Source organism: Oreochromis aureus, linkage group 20, assembly GCF_013358895.1.
Source record: "Oreochromis aureus strain Israel breed Guangdong linkage group 20, ZZ_aureus, whole genome shotgun sequence".
NCBI lineage: Eukaryota > Metazoa > Chordata > Actinopteri > Cichliformes > Cichlidae > Oreochromis > Oreochromis aureus.
The window spans coordinates 13,765,124-13,771,524 of NC_052961.1; positions in this window are offsets into that span (position 1 = coordinate 13,765,124).

Genomic DNA, 6,401 nt, shown 5'->3' on the forward strand with positions numbered 1-6,401 from the left:
CAATTGGGATGCTGTGAAAAATATAAATAACAGAATTCAATAATGTGAAAATCTTTTATACCATATGTTTAATTAACAAAGAAAAGATATCAGATGTCCAAACCAAAAAAAAGGAAAAATGTTGAATTTAATTCCAAGATTGAACAGATTGTCAGTTGGACATGTCTCTAACAGTCTTTTCAGCTCGCTGTGCCGAAAGTTATCAAGAATCGTGTCCTAACCTAGAAAAAAATAAAAATAGCATAGCCTTTGATTTTCCGACCTTTTAACTTAAAATCTAATAATAATAATAGTAACATAGGCTTTGATTCCAGACCTTTTAACTATAATTTTGCTTTATTGTTGGTGTCTTGATGTTTTAGAGGGCCATAAAAAAGCTCTTCTCCTATTGCTTGAACACCTCAACATCTCCTCCAGTGATGGGAGCAGGGTTCAAAATAAAAAGCAACTCACAGTTGTAAGACCGAAACGTCCGGCAGGCAATGCCTCTCGAAAACACAAACAAACTCTGGCATCAGACTTGTTGGAATTTTTAACTCATGGTGAGTTTCAACTAAGCAGGTACACATGTTGCTGTTTTTCACTGTTGCTGTGGGGCATGCTTATTTATCTGCTCCGATCCCTGTGGTAAAGTTGGTAGCCAGCTGTTTAACAGTGGCGCATCACGCTATTTATTTATTTATTTATTTTTTGTATTGTTCTGAAAGCACATTGTTGAGCAGACCAGCAAGGGAGGAATACAAGAATTTGCTTTAAAGTCTGCTGCTACTGATGATGAAGTTTGGTGACAGAGCCTTACTTATACAGACCTACGATTTTTTCACTGAATTCTTCCTGAATTCTTTTTTCCCCCAATTGTTACACTTACATGTTTCCAATCACCAAACATAATTTTAAAAGGAAGTTGTATAATGATCTAATTTATTAGGGGGGGAAAGGTATTTATTGGGAGCTTTTTTATGGCCCTCTAAAACATCTAAAACTTTTTTATGGCCCTCTAAAACATCAAGACACCTATCTATCTATCTATCTATCTACAGGGAGTGCAGAATTATTAGGCAAGTTGTATTTTTGAGGAATAATTTTATTATTGAACAACAACCATGTTCTCAATGAACCCAAAAACTCATTAATATCAAAGCTGAATGTTTTTGGAAGTAGTTTTAGTTTGTTTTAGTTTTAGCTATTTTAGGGGGATATTGTGTTGCAGGTGACTATTACTGTGCATAATTATTAGGCAACTTAACAAAAACAAATATATACCCATTTCAATGATTTATTTTTACCAGTGAAACCAATATAACATCTCCACATTCACAAATATACATTTCTGACGTTCAAAAACAAAACAAAAACAAATCAGCGACCAATATAGCCACCTTTCTTTGCAAGGACACTCAAAAGCCTGCCATCCATGGATTCTGTCAGTGTTTTGATCTGTTCACCATCAACATTGCGTGCAGCAGCAACCACAGCCTCCCAGACACTGTTCAGAGAGGTGTACTGTTTTCCTCCTTGTAAATCACATTTGATGATGGACCACAGGTTCTCAATGGGGTTCAGATCAGGTGAACAAGGAGGCCATGTCATTAGTTTTTCTTCTTTTATACCCTTTCTTGCCAGCCACACGCTGTGGAGTACTTGGACGCGTGTGATGGAGCATTGTCCTGCATGAAAATCATGTTTTTCTTGAAGGATGCAGACTTCTTCCTGTACCACTGCTTGAAGAAGGTGTCTTCCAGAAACTGGCAGTAGGACTGGGAGTTGAGCTGACTCCATCCTCAACCCGAAAAAGGCCCCACAAGCTCATCTTTGATGATACCAGCCCAAACCAGTACTCCACCTCCACCTTGCTGGCGCCTGAGTCAGACGCTTGACTTTTCTCAGTTCATGGGCAGTTATTTTGCGCTTGGTTTTTCCACAGACCCTGTTGACTATTTTGAATGAAACGCTTGATTGTTCGATGATCACGCTTCAGAAGCTTTGCAATTTTAAGACTGCTGCATCCCTCTGCAAGATATCTCACTATTTTTGACTTTTCTGAGCCTGTCAAGTCCTTCTTTTGACCCATTTTGCCAAAGGAAAGGAACTTGGCACACCTGATATAGGGTGTTGATGTCATTAGACCACACCCCTTCTCATTACAGAGATGCACATCACCTAATATCTTAATTGGTAGTAGGCTTTTGAGCCTACACAGCTTTTTAAGACAACATGCATGAAGAGGATGATGTGGACAAAATACTCATTTGCCATTCTGCACTCCCTGTATCTATCTATCTAGCCATTTTAAGCCTTTGGGACTGCAGCGAATCACAGTGAAAGCCATTATCCACAAATGAAGTAAACCAGGAGCAGTGGTGAACCTTCCCAGGAGTGGACAGCCTGCCAAAATTACTACAAGAGTAGCATCAATGACTCGTCCAGGAGGTCACAAAAACCCCAGAATAGCATCTAAAGGTCTAACTTGTTTCAGTTAAAGTCAGTGTTCATAATTTAACAATAAGAAAGAGACTGCCCCAGTGTCCGTGGCAAAGTAGCCAAAAAACATATTGATGATCCACATAACTTGTATGCCGTGGACTGACGAAACAAAAGTTGAAATTTCTGGAATGTTTGAGTCCCGTTACATGTGGCGTAAAACTAACACACCATTTTATAAAAAGAACATCATACCATCACACATGGTGGTGGTAGTGGGGCAGATATGTAGGAAAAAAAAGCAGGAAGAGGGGGGAAATACTTTTTCACAGCATTGTGGCTTTTAATTTATTTTCCAGGTTTGTTGAAGAAACACGATGCATGTTAAGAAACCGTTTATTTAACAGAAGCTGTTTAGCCGCGGCGTCTGACTCGAGGAATGGCAATGTCAGCACTGAGCCTGTCTGCCTGTCCGCTGTTTTGGCCACAAATAAAATGTCCAACGCTCACTGCAAAGGTTCCCATGAAATTTGGAACTGATTGTCCCCCGAGGATATTCCTCATATTTTTCTCATTCCCTCTTTCACGATAAAGCTCACATCAGTGGTTTTAAGTAAATTGTCTCATCAACTATGAAGAGGGAGACATTTGAGGCACAATTTAATGCCCCTGCTAGAGTTACCTAAATTTAGCACTTTTATGACTTTTTGCCACATGTCATCAACAGGTCAAAATCTTAACTTGCTCTCTAGCTGATTCCTGATTCCTTTGTAGCTGATTACAAACTAAACTGGTGTCACCCCCATCAACCTTGGCTATACCTTACTTTAAGTGCTAAGTAGCAAATATTAGCGAGGTGGCACCATGTTAAACATTTGTATGTTAATACATCATTACAGTATGCATATGTTAGCATGCTGACATTAACACTGAAACGCACACGTGCTCATTCTTGATGAAGTTTCAAAGTACATGTGAATCAAAGTCATGCATAATCACCTCGGACGGGTGTCCACTATACTTAAACCATATGCAAGCAAGTGCTACTCGGGATCAAAGGAGCCTTGCTCACCACTTTTTTAAGTATGTATACTGCACTTCTAGAATATATCAAAATATGTGAAATATATTCGCTCATCTTCATAACTGTCAGTCAAAGACATTATCCTGTGAGCAGCCAGCAGCCTCTCATTATGCAAAATCAAACAAGGCAGTGGAATTGAGTTTGGTGTCCCAGAGTAACATAAGCAAATATAGCCTGACAACTCATATTGGAGAAGACTTAGAAGTCTGCCTATGCCTGGATATCAATACAACAAAGACAATGGTTTGGGCACCTACAGGCATGAGATACCTTGTCTGCAGAGGGAACAGAACAAACAACTCTGTAAGCCTCAAATCCACCAAATCTAAAGGAATACGGGGAAGTGCTTTGGTATGATCCTTCTACGGAAATGTCCATCTGTGTACGAGTGTGTGTTTGTATGTGTGTGTGTTTTTGTGTATAAATATCCTTAGATCTTCTAAACAGCTTAAGTTATGAAGTCAGTGCTTGTATACAATGATAATACAGCTGTTATCCTTACAGACCAATGTTACACAGTAAGACGCATTCCCAACTTCCTGTTTTGATGGGTAAGAGTCTCTTTCATTTATTTATTTTTTTAAATAACATGTGGTGATAAAAGATATATATTTAATTAGAGATCAAACAAATTCTCAGGTTCTGTAGCTGTCAGAGATCTCAGTTCTAATGTGGTGCACCAGTGCCCTCCTGTGGAGCTCTGCTCTGCACCTCGGCTACAGCCTGTATCTGCTCACTTCACTGGTACTTGTTAAAAAGAAAAAAACAAGGAAAGCTGAGGCATAAAAGTAAGAAAAGAAACTGTGTCCTTGCTTAATAAAGTGCCATAAAGTGAGGAAAAGGTTGTATGAAAGAGAAAGGTAAACAGAATTTTAAGGGGAGAAAAATGTAAATCAGCATGTGAATCCATTTTCTTTTCTTTTATAAAATAGATTTTGATTAGTGTAATTTCTTATTTAGCTCTTTATTTATTGTTTTAAAAAATGGTTTTTATTAAATGTTTCATGTTATTTCTATATGTCATTTTTATTGATAAACAGTTCATTTTGGAAATTATTATTGTTTTTGTTAAAATATCAAATAATGAATTCTTTTTATAAAGAAATTTTTAGATAATATATTATATTTGTTTAGACATTAATAAAGTAATGTTTGTAAATTTATTGACTATTGCATAATATTATTGTCCAATAAATTATTAATTCATGAAAAGCATTATTACCATTTCCATAACCCTCTGGGTCAGGGGTAGGCATTTACTTTTCCCAAGGAGCTACTTAAGTAAGATGAACTCCACTTAGTATTAATTTTATCTCTATGAGCTAAATGGTATGGACCTCTGCAACAATACCAGTTTTCCATGTGGCCCTTTGGGAAAAATTATTGCCCACATCTGCTCTAGGTCCTCAATACGCAAGGACAGCTTCAGGACCATAGACTGTAAATAGAAGATGGCTGCAACCAAGCAACATTTAAAAAAAAGACATTTTCCTTTTTTTGGCATCTCTATTTATGTGAAATAAAAAAGGAGTCAAGAAAAATGTTGAAGCTTTTTTATTTGAAGCTACATCACAGTGAAATAGTGTAGCATGTAACTTCAAGTGCAAAAGCTGTGTAAACCGTACTGTTTCACTAAGTTTGCATGATGTAACATAACTCTCTTCTTTAGTTTTTCTGTTGTGGTGAATGAATAGAAATTTTTGACTGAAAAATAAGATTACAGTGGCAAACTGGGACATGATGGATCACTAAACCTCTTCATGACTTCTGGTCTTAACTTAATCTAAAGACTGGCATTACCTTTGCTGTAGTTCTTTAAAGAAGTCAGTGAGAGGTTGGGAGATTAAAAGTTGAAGTTTTATTATGAGCAAAACATCTTTTGATAACATTTCAAGGTTGGAGGGGAAATTAATTCTTAGTGTTCTACTGTAACAGGCTTCTATTTATGTGATTTTGTGGACCTGGACTCGTCATTCTTGTGCCAAATAGGTGCAGAATATTAGAATTTTTTTAAAGGAAAAAAAAAATGTGGAAAGAGAGAAACCACTAAAGGCATGTTATCCTTTTACACCACATTTGTCTTTTTCTGAGAGGACATTTTCCTACCTATTGAAAAGCATGAACAAAAAGCACTGTGAGGAATCATTTTAGAAATATAAAAGATCCTTGAGTTGAGCACGTATTTTATAATTTCATATGAAATTATAAAATCTACTTCTTTGATGTATCTGAATAGTTTGAAAGCTATTTACTATGAGCTGTAGAACACTTTCACATCCAGAAGAGATGGAAAATTCAGATGTTATGATTGGACAAGACATAATGTAGTTTGTCAAAATAATATTATGAATTATGAAAGTTACTAATGATATTATGATGTCAGCAGACTCCGGAGAATACACAGTCCTAGTCTTGTTAGACCTTACCTCAGCCTTACCTCAGCCTTTGACACGGTCAACCATAGCATCCTGATAAACAGACTGAGAGACCTGGTTGGGATGTCTGGCTCTGTTCTAGACTGGTTTTCATCTTATATATCTGAAAGGAGTTTTAGCGTGTCTGCAAACCAGATCATGTTGGAATCTACAGTGTTGTTGTGTGGAGTTCCTCAGGGCTCTGTGCTGGGACCTATTCTGTTTTTAATATATATTCTTCCTTTAAGTCAGATAATACAGCAGTTTCGTGAAGTATCTTATCATCTTTTTGCTGACGATATTCAGCTATATTATTCTTTTAAGCCTGCTGAAGCTCATAAGCTCTCCAATCTGATTGACTGTTTAACCAACATTAAACAATGGTTAAACAATAACTGCTTAAAGCTAAACCCGGCCAAAACAGAAACTTTGATTATTGCACCAGGCAGTGCAATATCTGATATTAAACGGCGACTGGGTGA